Source organism: Arachis duranensis, chromosome 9 (genome assembly GCF_000817695.3).
Source record: "Arachis duranensis cultivar V14167 chromosome 9, aradu.V14167.gnm2.J7QH, whole genome shotgun sequence".
In the NCBI taxonomy this organism is placed as follows: Eukaryota; Viridiplantae; Streptophyta; class Magnoliopsida; order Fabales; family Fabaceae; genus Arachis; species Arachis duranensis.
In genome coordinates this window covers 60091838-60105379 of record NC_029780.3, presented here as the reverse complement: position 1 = coordinate 60105379, position 13542 = coordinate 60091838, and positions in this window count along the sequence as shown.

Sequence of the window (13542 nt, the reverse complement as noted above, 5' to 3'; positions counted from 1 at the left end):
TGTAGCCATTGACAACGGTGATGCCCTACATACAGCTTGCCATGGAAAGGAGTAAGAAGGATTGGATAAAAGCAGTAGGAAAACAGAGATTCAACAGGGACAAGCATCTCCATACGCTTATCTGAAATTCCCACCATTAATTTACATAAGTATTTCTATCCTATTTTATTTATCTTTTAATTATCTAATCCAATCACATTTGAATCAGCCTGACTGAGATCTACAAGATGACCATAGATTGCTTCATACCAACAATCTCCGTGGGATTGACCCTTACTCACGTAAGGTATTACTTGGACGACCTAGTGCACTTGCTGGTTAGTTGTGCGGAGTTGTGACTAAGTGTAATTCACGTGTGAGAGCTACCAAATTATTGGAGCCATTGTTGATGATCACAATTTCGTCCACCAAATTTTGAAAAGTATGTTTATATGTGACTTATGAGCCTTCGGGCGATGCTTGTGAATATTATGCGGGGACGCCCGTATTGTGATGTTGACGTAACTGCTCTATATACATATGAATGCAACTATATGGTTTTGTCTACATGATTAAAATTAGATAAGTTCTCTAAGACAAAACATGGGGCAGATTTCACTAATTCAATTCATATTGTAAAAGCAGATAAATTTGTAAGAAGATAGCTTGTGAAAGTAGGGAATACAGGACTGAGCATTGAACCCTTACTGTTGGTGCGTGTGCACTCTAATCATCTCTAGTATATGGGCTAATGACTCTATCCTTCTCTAATCATGCCTTTCGAAAATTTTGTTTTTCACCTAACCAATCAACAATTTTAAAATGCACATGCAAACATCATGAGGTCTTTTCGTGGTTGTAATGGGGCTAAGGTAAGGGTGAGTATACACGTATGGCTAAGTGAGCTTATACTTTGAATCTTTAATTAACCTAAGCTCTCACCTAACATACATATATTCTATATAATTTTAACATTCATCTTAGCTACCCAGAATCTCCTTTTCACATTCCATATTCATGCATCAACCTTTATTTTAATTTTACCATATGTGCATTGATTATTAAACTCTGACTTATCATTGGGGTGATTTTGTCCCCTTATTTATTAACATAAAGGAAAAATTTTATTTTATTTTACTTTTTTTATCAATGCACATAGATTTGTAATTTTTCTTTTATGGTTTCACATGAATAGGTACCCAATTTCCCTTTATTTCAACACGACATATTTTCCTATTACCCTTTATTCCTACAATTTTCCCATACTCAGTTAACACACAAATTCTATCTTAAGCTAACCAAAGATTCAATTGGGATTTTCAATTATTTTTCTGCTTAAGGCTAGTAATGTGGTAAAATATAGAACAAATGGGATTAAAAACGGCTCAAAGTGGTTAACAAATGTAATTAAAAGGGCTGGCTTATTTGGGTATGTGAGCTAAACAAAAAATGGCCTCAATCATATGCATGCACATAACACATTAACATTGGACATATAAGATAAAACAAAATTTAGATCACAGTCATAGAGAAGAAAACACACGAGAAAAAAAAATGTTTATGGTTAAATAGTGTAACCATGTATTTAGGCTCAAAGTCTCACGGGTTGTGTGTTCTTTTAGCTCAAAAATCCTATTCCAATTTCAACTTCAACAAATTTAACATAAATGTTTTGATCTAAATTAGTAGTGAAATTTTCGAAAAATATATGGTCTTAAAAGAAACTTATTGTCTTTTCAATCAAGTAGAACATGCATGCAATTAACCTACTAATATGTAATCTATCCTATTCTAAAGAAAAAGAAGTTGGTGTTAGGGGGAAAGAATTACATCCGGAAGTCAGGTACTGACCGACCTCCCCACACTTAAGGCTTTGCACCGTCCTCGGTGCCATCTGTCAGGAACAAGGGTGGGCTGGTGGCAGTATCTCCACAGTCGGGACCGTCATGGCTCCCTGTGCTGGTAAAGGAAGTGGAGTCCAAAGTGCCTGGGTCCTCGTCAGGTCTGTGGTTGCCTGTGAGTAGCTCCTTGAGGTATTTGAATCTGCGGTAATTGCGGTGCTCGCGGAGCTTTGCTTTCTGACCTTGTTGGTCTAACCTCTTCACTATTTGATGCAGCAGCTGGTTAGTAGATGGTGGAATGTCTGGTAGTGGAAAGTGGTGGCCTAAGATATCTCCTGTTAGGGACGTACTGATCATCCTGTGGAAGTATGGCCTTGGTGTCCCCAGCTCTGTAGGAGACTCCAGCTGCTGAGACAAGATCTGAGACCAAGGCGGGGAAAGGAAGGTTGGCCGCGATTTGCACGTGTCCCATAGCATTCCGGATGTGTCTTGGTAGATTTAGAGGTTGGTCTGTAAGGATGCACCATAGTAGAATGGCCATGTTTGCGGTGAAGGAGGACTCATGAGTGCTCGAAAAGACGTAATGGGACATAATCTATGCCCATACGTGAGCCTCTAAGGTGAGTGCAAAAGCCGAGATCCCCTTAGGACGGGAACGATGGTATCCGAAGATCCATTTGCTGCCAGGTTGTGTAATAACTCTGAGAACAGCGTCCCAGTCAAATTTGTACGCCTGGCGCTTGAGTGCAGTTTCTTGAAATGCGTCCAATCCTTCTGGAGCAGGGGGGAAGATCTAGGGCTCGCTGAATGGCCTCTTCTGTAATGGGGACTTGCTTCCGATGGACATAAACAGACTGCAGAGTTGGCAGGTGAAAATTGGAGTAGAACTCAACTACCCAAGAAAGGTTAACCTGTCGTGGTTGTCTCTGTAGGAATCCCCAATGTCTTTGTGCAATTTATGGCTCAACAAAGTTGGCAATACGAGGTGGAAGGATAAGAAGGTGTTCGTTGTTATAATTCTGAGCTGCTAGAATGGGGAACATCTGCTCATAGTAACGATTGAGAAATCGTGCAGTGTCCTTTGTTGGGGAGGCTTTCTCCTTTTCATCGACCTTTATAATCCTTTTGATTCTTTTTGTTAAGGGCTTCACTGCAGTTGAAGATGGCTCTGCCACTAATGCTCTTTTAGTTCCTTTCCTTGCTGTGGATTTGGTGGTAGCTTTCTCCTTGCCTTTCTTGGTGGCCATCCTGAATGGAAACGAGTAAAGACATGAATATTTTAAGGGTTATAGTAAGGAAGAGAATGGAAAAGGTGGTAATCAATGCACAGGAAACAATAATGATGTGAACACATGGTCATGACTACATGTGGCAAATCAACAATGAAAATATAGCAAGTGCATTTGGTGACAGTTAAATGCAAGGTGTTTATTGGCATGCCGGCAAGGGCATGAGTAGTATAGATCAAGCATTCAATGTCCAAGTTAGATTACCAAGTCTTTCAAACAAACAATATGCTTGTAATAACAAATATATTTAATTAATAAAATATAAGAAGGGTTTTGTGAAAAGCAGGCATTTAGAGTAGTAGAGTGAAAGAAATCTAAAAATAGTGCAAAATGCCATATGGGCGTTTTCACAAACACATAGCATGCATGTTAAATAAGGTATGGAAAATATGGACTGGAACATGCAAGTAACCCTATAAAAATAATGTATAATTGTTAAACAAGTCCTAAACAATTCACAAGCAACATATAAAAATAATGACCCAAATAAATCTCCAATACCAATAGGGGGAAGAGGAAAGAAAAAGAAAACATGGATAGGGAAAGTAGAAGAGAAAGAAAAAGAAAACATGAAAATAAGAAGAAGAATGAAAAAAGTAGGGAGGGGAGAATAGAAGAAAAGACCTTGATAATGGTGGTGGGAAAGAGGGGGTAGAAGAGAGAAAGAAGGGAGGAAGAAGGAGGGGGAGGGAAATAAAATAGAACTGGGAAGAGAAAAGAAAAGATAATCTGGCAGATTTGAATGAGTTGGGCGGCGCAAGCGACGCGGATGCGTGGGGCACACGGTCGCGTGGAAAGCCTGTAAATGAAATGACACGGACGCGTCGGTCACGCAAACGCGTGACTTGATTTGCGCTAGTGGTGCGAGGGCAGCTTCACCCTCGCACAACTCTCTATTTAAAATATGTTTTGCCAAAATTTAGGGTGACACAATCGCGTGGTTGATGCGATCGCGTGGATGGCTAGATTGATAAAATAGCGCGGACGCGTGGTGGCACGCGTTCGCGTGGCAGGGCTTGTGCTTGGAGCACGAGTCCAGCCCAAGTCCAGCTCAACTCTCGGTCATTCACCTTTTTTACGTCGATTTATAGGGCACGCGTTCGCGTGGGTGACACGGATGCGTGGGAGACCTTTTTCTCACATGACGCGGACGCGTGGGCAGCGCGGTCGCGTGGGATAATTTGTGCCACAGGCACACCTCCAGCCACACTTTCGCGTGACTCTCTGTTTCTTTTCTTTTCATGTCGAAGGCACTTGTGACACGGACGCATCATCAACGCTGTCGCGTCGTGTGCTCTCTCTTTTTTTTAAAGTAAAAATATGCAGTATGCAGTATGTGGATGAAATGCAAAAGACAGGCATTAGTACTGAGAAGAGTTATTGACAAGGGAGGATAAAGAGAGGGGAGGAACGATCATACTATGGTGGGTTGTCTCCCACCTAGCACTTTCCTTTAACGTCCTTAAGTTGGACGCTCCACTAGCTCAGTCTCCTGCTGTGGGCGGATCTTCCAAGAGGAAGATCTCTAGTTCCTGGTTTTTCACCATCTTTTCACCATGGAATAACTTCAAGCGATGTCCATTGACCTTGATAAGTTCAGAGCTTGAAAGATGGCTCAAGTGAAAGACTCCGTATGGTTCCACCCGCTCTAGTTGATACGGACCATCCCATCTGGATCTCAGCTTGCCTGGCATGAGTCGCATTCTGGAGTTGTAAAGTAGGACTAAGTCTCCTGGTTGGAATTATCTTCTCTTAATGCTCTTGTCATGCACAGCCTTCACCTTCTCTTTATACAGCCTGGAGTTTTCATAAGCTTTAAGGTGAAGGCTCTCTAATTCTTGTAGTTGCAACTTCCGTTCAGCTCCGGTTCTCTCATAGTCCATGTTGCATTCCTTTACTGCTCAGAAGGCCTTGTGTTATAACTCAACTGGAAGATGACAGGCCTTTCCATAAACCAAGCGGAAAGGACTCATCCCAATCGGTGTCTTGTATGCTGTCCGATATGCGCAAACGCGTCTTGGAGCCTGGTGCTCTAGTACTTTCTATGAGGCTTGACTACCTTTTGCAGTATGTACTTTATCTCTCTGTTAGACACCTCTGCTTGCCCATTAGTCTGGGCGTGATAGGCGGTTGATACTTTATGAATGATCTCGTGCCTCTTTAGTAAACCTGTTAGTCTTCTGTTACAAAAGTGAATGCCTTAATCGCTCACGATTGCTCGCGGTGATCCAAAGCGACAAATAATATGGTTTCTAACAAAGAAAACAATGATGTTAGCATCATCAATATGGGTAGGAATGGCTTCCACCCATTTAGAAACATAATCTATAGCTAACAGTATATAAAGGTGGCCATTAGAATTTGGAAATGGACCCATGAAATCAATGCCCTAAACATAAAAAATTTCATAGAAAAGCATAATTTGTTGAAGCATTTTATCCCTCTGGGATATATTACCAAACCTTTGGCACGGAGGACAAGATTTACAAAGATCAGCAGCATCTTTAAAAAGAGTAGGCCACCAGAATCCACAGTCTAAAACTTTTCTAGCAGTTTGTTGAGGGCCAAAATGTCCTCCACTCTTAGATGAGTGACAGGCCTCTAAAATGGACTGGAATTCTGATTGAGGTACACACCGTCTAATTACCTGGTCAGCACCACACCTCCAAAGATATGGGTTATCCCATACATAATATTTGGACTCGCTTTTCAGCTTGTCTCTCTGATGCTTAGTAAAATTGGGAGGAAAAGTATGGCTAACTAGATAATTAGCTACAGGTGCATACCAAAGGGCTACATCAGATACTGCCTGTAAGCTATCAAATGGGAATTATCATTGATAGGAATGGAGTCATCTTTAATGTGCTCAAGGCGACTCAAGTGGTCAGCCACTAAATTTTGGTTACCACTCCTATCTTTAATTTCCAGATCAAATTCTTGCAACAGTAGCATCCAACATATTAGCCTTGGTTTAGACTCCTTTTTAGCTAATAAATACTTTAGAGCTGCATGATCTGAGTACACTACCACCTTAGTACCAAGTAAATAGGCTCAGAATTTATTCAGAGCAAAAATAATAGCTAGAAGCTCTTTTTCAGTAGTAGCGTAATTAGATTGAGCAGCATCTAAAGTCTTAGATGCAAAAGCAATTACAAAAGGGTCGTTACCTTCATGTTGAGCCAGTGCTGCTCCTACTGCATGATTGGAGGCGTCACACATGATTTCAAATGGTTGACTCCAGTCTGGTCCCCTCACAATCGGAGCTTGAGTCAAGGCGGTCTTTAGCTTATCAAACGTTTGTTTGCAATCCTCACTGAACTTGAACTCAATGTCTTTCTACAGTAGTCTGGATAAGGGTAGTGCTACCTTACTAAAGTTCTTAATGAATCTCCTGTAAAAACCTGCATGGCCAAGGAACGAACTGACTTCCCTTACAGAGGAGGGGTAAGGTAAACTAGAAATAACATCCACCTTTGCTGGGTCTACAGAGGTACCAGTATTGGAGACAACATGTCCTAGAACAATACCTTGTTTTACCATAAAATGACACTTTTCAAAATTGAAAACAAGGTTTGAATTAACACACCTGTCCAATACTTTAGACAAACTATCCAAGCAAAGGTTAAATGAATCACCATAAACGCTAAAGTCATCCATAAAAATTTCCATACAAGTCTCAATGAGATAAGAGAAAAGATTCATCATACACCTCTGGAAAGTAGCTGGTGCATTGCACAAGCCAAATGGCATTCTTTTATAAGCATAAGTCCCAAAAGGACATGTAAAGGTAGTCTTTTCCTGATCCTTAGGAGCTATATGGATTTGAAAATAACCTGTATAACCATCTAAAAATCTGTAGTGAGATTTACCTGACAGGCGATCAAGCATCTGATCAATGAATGGCAAGGGATAATGATCCTTGCGAGTGGCTTGGTTGAGACACCTGTAGTCAATGCAAACTCTCCATGCGTTCTGCACTCTGGTTGTCAGAAGTTCTCCTTGCTCATTTCTTATTGTTGTGACTCCAGACTTTTTGGGCACCACTTGTACTGGGCTGACCCATTCGCTATCTGAAATGGGGTAAATGATATCTACTTCAAGTAGTCTGGTTACTTCCTTTTTGACAACTTCTAAGATGGTAGGATTCAATCTTCTCTGAGGTTGACGGACAGGCTTTGCTCCTTCTTCTAAGAATATTCTATGTTCACAAACTTGAGGGCTGATGCCTACTATATCCGCCAAGCTCCATCCAATCGCTTTCTTATGCGTCCTCAATACACTAAGCAGTTGTTCTTCTTGTTGGGAAGTGAGCTCCCTTGCAATGATAACTGGGAACTTCTGCTTGTCCTCAAGGTATGCATACTTGAGGTGTGGAGGAAGGGGCTTTAATTCCATTTTCCGCTCATAGTTTGGTTATGGATTCTCTGGGGCTGGTGAAAATGGTAATGAATATTCAGTATGTTCAGAGGGTGTCCCCACACTTGGATCTTACTCCATGCGACTCTCTTCCATTTCTTCCTGGTGGGTTGCAGCTATAATCTCATCAATGATGTCACATTGCAATATGGAGTGATCTTCAGGGGGATGCTTCATAGCTTCATCTAGATTGAAGCTCACTGTTCTGCCATCTACCTCAAAGGAATAGGTACCCGAAAAGGCATCCAGCTTGAATTTTGAAGTCTTCAAAAATGATCTACCAATGAGGATTGACGAAGGTCTCCCTAGGTCATTTTGGGGCATCTCCAGGATATAAAAGTCAATGGGAAACATGAGCCCCTTAATACTCACAAATACATCTTCAGCAATTCCAACCACTGTGATAATGCTTTTATCTGCTAACACAAAACGAGCTGCCGACCTTTTTAAGGGAGGGAGCCTTAAAGCATTATATATAGACAAGGGCATAATACTCACGCATGCTCCTAAATCACACATACAGTCAGAAAATATCACACCTCCAATGGTAAAGTTAACCATGCATGGGCCTGGGTCACTATATTTTTCAGGTATATTTCCCATTAAAGCAGATATAGAACTACCTAAAGGAATAGTTTCTAATTCATTAATTTTATCTTTATGTATGCACAACTCTTTTAGAAACTTTGCATATTTAGGCACTTGTTGAATAACATCAAAAAGGGAAACAGTTACCTCAACCTTTTTGAAGATCTCTACCATTTTGTGATCAAGTTCCAACTGCTTTCTGGGCTTCTTAGCAAGTTGTGGAAATGGAATAGGAGTGGCGTCCTTTATAGCTTCAGCTTGCTGGGGTTTTGCATTCCTTGGTTGGGCTGCTTCTGCTTCAGCCATGTCTTGTGCTTCATCTACTTTTTCAACATCCTCTACCTCAACCGTGTCCGTAGCTGGGGCGTGTTCTGGCGGGCTCGATTCCTCTGGATTCTTCTCTTGCAGTGTGGTTCCAGATCTCAGGGCAATGGCATTGATGCCAGCCTTGGGGTTAGATAATGGTTGAGAGGGGAGTCCACCAGAGCTTGAGGACGGGTTGTTAGAGTTATTCAGCGATCCAATCTGTGAGACAAGGGCATGCAAGGTAGAGTTCAGACCATTTAGAGTAGAAGTAAGGTTGTTTTCCATGGCCTGCTGTCTCTGATCAATAGATTGTAGTAACTTATCATTATGAGATGAAGAGCGATAAGTGATCTGAGGGGTCTGCTGAGATGCTTGAGGTTGCCTTAGATGAGGTACTCTGTAGGTCTGATTCTGATTCTGCTGCTTGAAGTTGTTATTGTTATTCCACCTCTGGTTTCCATTGTTATCTCTGCCTCTTCTGTTATGATTGTCCCTCCAACCTTGGTTGGGGTTATCCTGCCATCCATGGTTGTAGCTGCCACTTTAATTATACCCTTGATTGGGGCGGTCATAGAAGTTATGAGTGGCTGCCACAGTGTGGTTTTCCTGTTGGAGTTGCGGACACTCATCAGTATAATGACTGTAATCTGCACAGATTCCACATACTCTTTATGGAACTAACTGTTGGTTGTGCTGTGGTGGAGAACGATGAACTTGTTGAGCTTGTTGTTGACTTAGTTGCATCTGCTTTAGTAAGTTGGTCATTTCACATAAGCTCTAAGTTATAGCAGCAGTCTCTTTGCTAGAGGATACATCTGCAATAGCTCTTGACCGACTTTGTTTCTGCCTGTGATTCCTAGTAGATTCAGCTAAGTCACTAATCAATTGCCATGCCTCTTCCGTGATCTTGTACTTTTTCATAGACCCATTGCTAGTACCTTCCAATGTGGTCTTATCTTGAGATTTCATGCCCTGTGTAAAGTAGTCGAGCAACACCATCTTGTCAATCATATGGTGGGGACATGCTTCCAGAAGATTATTGAAGCGCTCCAAATATTCATAGAGAGTCTCAGATTCATCCTGAACGATCATGGACATGTCTTTCCTCAGTTTATCAGTAACCTCAGCTGGAAAGAATTTTTTCAAAAATTCTCTTCTAAGCGTATCCCAGTTAGAAACAGTTGCTTGAGGTTGAGTGTAGTACCAGTCTCTTGCCTTCCCCTCAAGAGAGAATGGGAAAGCTTTTAATAGAATAGAAGTTTCGTTAGTACCATCACGCTTAACAGTAGAACAAGCAGTCTGAAAATCCCTAAGGTGCTTGATAGGCTCTTGAGCAGGTAAGCCATGAAACTTGGGCATCAAGTTGAGTACTGCAGTCTTTATTTCAAAGTCCACAGCCATTCCTGCCCTATGAAGCCTGAAACACTTAACACACAGATCACGTCATCGAATGGTACGAAGGAAGATAAAAATATACAACTAAAAGGTCTTTAGGAAGCAAGTATTCAATCATAGAATATTTTTAGGAAGGAATTATAAATACATGCAAATCATATGAATAAGTGGGTGAAGACTTGATAAAACCACACAATTAAACACAATATGAATCACAAAATAGTGGTTTATCAACATTCCCATCTTCTCAGCAACAGATGGAGACTTTTAAGCAAAGCATTTCTAACTTAGCAACCATAGTCTCTGAGCTCTCTAAGACCACTCATAGTTTCATAATAGAAATAAGGTCCTCCATAAGAAATCTGGAGGTACAAGTTGTTCAGTTGAGCAAGAGAAGAGTGTAAGGCTATTGATGACCGGAATTCACTCACTATATAATGAATTCGTTCTTTGGCAAGCCCACCAAATTATCGTCAAGTTATAACCAACTATGAGTGTGGTCGAATCCCATAGAGATTGGTCGATTGAGCAACTTTAATTAATGGGTGAATTAGTCAAGCTAATCAATAGAGATTGTTGGAAGCAGAATTCTAAATTAGCAGAAATGTAAATGACTTACAAGCAAAGAAAAGCAATAAAGTGCAAGGAAAGTAAATGGCAAGAATGTCAGGTGCTGAAACATAAATGACTGAATAATAAATGGGAAATGGGTAATGAGAAAAATTAAAGAAAGCTATAAAGAATAGGGAAGATAAGAATAGGGGAAATTCATTGGGATTAGGAGATGTTGCTCTCTTTGGATTAAATTCAGCTCATCTCATCTTCAATCATGCAACTCATTGACCTCTTGGCAATCATGATTGATTGAATCCCAATTCTTGGTGATTCAATCTCTCAAATCTTGATAATCAGCCAATTCCTTGGTCTCATTGCTCATGAAGAGAGATATGCTTGGTCTCTGATTATACCAAACATCCTCATAAATCCAAATAGTGAGTGGATTTTATGTCACCATATCTAATCCCAAAACCCAGATCTTCTCAAGTGTGAGAAGGAATTTCAAGCATGGTTTCATGTTTCATTTTCTAAGGTTCCAATGAAACCCATTTTGCATTCAACCTCTTTCCCAAGATGATTGAACACTAACATGAAGAACGAAATTCCTTCTAGTAAATCAAAGAGATGATGAAGAGAGGAAGAAATTCACTATCATTAATCCATCAAGTACAACAGAGCTCTCTCTCCCAATGAGAGGGAGTTTATCTACTCATAGCTTAGAGAAAAGTACAAGAGATGGAAGAAGATGAAGTGAAGTCAAAACTAAAAACCCAAAACTAACTTGCCAATCCCCCTTTCAGTACTCTCAGGGGGTATATATACTACTTCCTATCACAAGAATTAAAAAGTACCAAAGAGAAGGAAAATTACAACTGAAAAGAAAAAGGAAAAACTTATAAAATGAACCATGTGCCTAGCGTATGACTGGCGTTTAAGTGGCGTGCCACGCCTAGCACCTTAGCATGGCTTCTCGCACCACGCCTGGCTCCCAAGTGGTACGCCTCCTTTGTCTAGCTAACCTGGGGTGCCACGCCTTTGAGCTCAAGTGGCACGCCCAGTGTCTTTCCTTTGCTCAACTAGCCTGGCGTGCCATGCCTTTGAGCTTAAGTGGCAAGCCCAAGGATCTTTTCTCCCCTCTTCTTCTCTGGAATTTTGAACTGGTATGGCGTGCCCGTGTTTGGCATGCCACACCCATAGTAAGCACTTCATCCTTCTTTATTGGAAAACAATACTGGCATGCCACACATAGTAGTTGGTGTGCCACGCCCTTGATGGAGACTTCATTCTTCTTCTCTGAAAGTTAATACTGGCATGCCACGCCCAGTAGCTGGTGTGCCACGCTCTTGATAGGGACTTCATCCTTCTCCTCTGGAAGTTAATACTGGCGTGGCACACCAGTAGGTGGTGTGCCGCACCCTTGTTGATGCATGACTAAGTCCCTCTGGTGTGCCACGTCTAGTGTTCAAATGGCACGCTCATAGTTATTTTGTCTTGGCGTGCCACGCCTAAAATCCCAAGTGGCACGCCCAGTCTTCTTCTTCGTTGTGAGCTTGTGCTGGCATGCGACCCCTTTGAGCTCAAATGGCACGCCCAGTCTTCTTCTTCCTTGTGAGCTTTTGCTGGCGTGCAATGCCTTCGAGCTCAAGTGGCAGGCCCAATGTTGGTATTTAAAGTCTTCAAGCTGGCATACCATGCCTAGAACTAAAGTGGCACGCCCCAGGTACAAGCAAGGTTGGTGTGCCACGCCTTCGAACCCAAGTGGCACACCCAGTGTTGAACCTTCATCTTTCTTCTCTGGACCAATGAACTGGCGTGCTACGCCTTCGAGTAAAAGTGGCATGCCCATTGTTTATAATGGATTTGGTGTGCCAGACCCAGCCTGGCGTGCCACGTCCCCCTTGTGGTCTTCAAAAGTGCTCTCTGGAAAGTATAGTTGGCGTGCCACGCCTGGCCCTGGTGTGCTACGCCCATATTAAAGCTCATTGTCCATTCTCTGTAATTTATAAATGGCGTGCCACGCCCATTGAAAGCTCCATGGACTTCTTCTCTGGATTTGATTACTGGTGTGCCATGCCTTCGATCTTAAGTAGCATGCCCATTGTAATTCTTTCTCGTTACTTCTCTGGAGTTGTTAACTGGCGTGCCACGCCCCTTAGATGGCGTGCCATGCCCATTCAAATTGTGGGCGTTTGCACCAAGTGGCACGCCCAGCTCACACGCTCAGCTTCTTTTTCTTGTTTCATCCTTATTTTGTTGCTCTTTTCACCTGAAATTCAACAAAACTCACTTCAAAGTAATGTAACATAATATTCACCATTTAATTCTTGAAATAGCATTAATTGAATGAGATTCTACTCTTTTTATGGCCCTTTTTTATTAGAGAAAGAGGTAGATGATGTAATTCATCACAACACCAAAATTAAGCTTTGCTTGTCCCCAAGCAAATCTATCTAAATCATTCTTAATTGATTGAGACTTGACCCTTTCAAGAGTGTATCCACAATAAACTCTTAAACTTTTGAGGATTCTTTTTAAGTGCCTGCCTTAGGAGACCTTTCTATTGATTGTCACTTTGAAGTAGTAAGACTTATTCTTTTTCCTCTGATTGTTCTTTTCTTTCCACTTCTCTTTTGTTGCTATTTGATTGATCACGACTCTAGGTGTTTTGTCTCAAGATGACCCTTTAGATTAAGCTTTCAATTAGCACTCCAAAACCAGTTGGTTTTAGAGTACTAGGTGTTGAAACACCCCTAAGAATTTACTTGCTCAGGTCTCTCTTCTTGACACATCTTCACCACAAGCATCTACTAGCACGTTGGCTTTTTAAACTACTTATTTCTTTCTTTTATCCTAGTAGTTGATGCTCAGAGCCTTGGATCTTTTACTTACTACATCTTAGTTCTATGGATATTCAAGGGTCATCCTTAGCATCTACTTGTTATATCCTCTATGTCTAATTGTTCATTATGATTTATTTACTTCCAGATGTTCAATCATGATTCCATACTTGTTCCTCATCTCTTAATCTTGAATTTCTCACTTGGGTCTTAGTCTCTTTCTCTTGTTTTTACAACAACTCATCCTTGATTCTATGAGAACAAACTACTTTTATTGATGCAATAAAACTTTATCAAATAAAGACATTCTCTTTCTCAAATATAAACATAAAC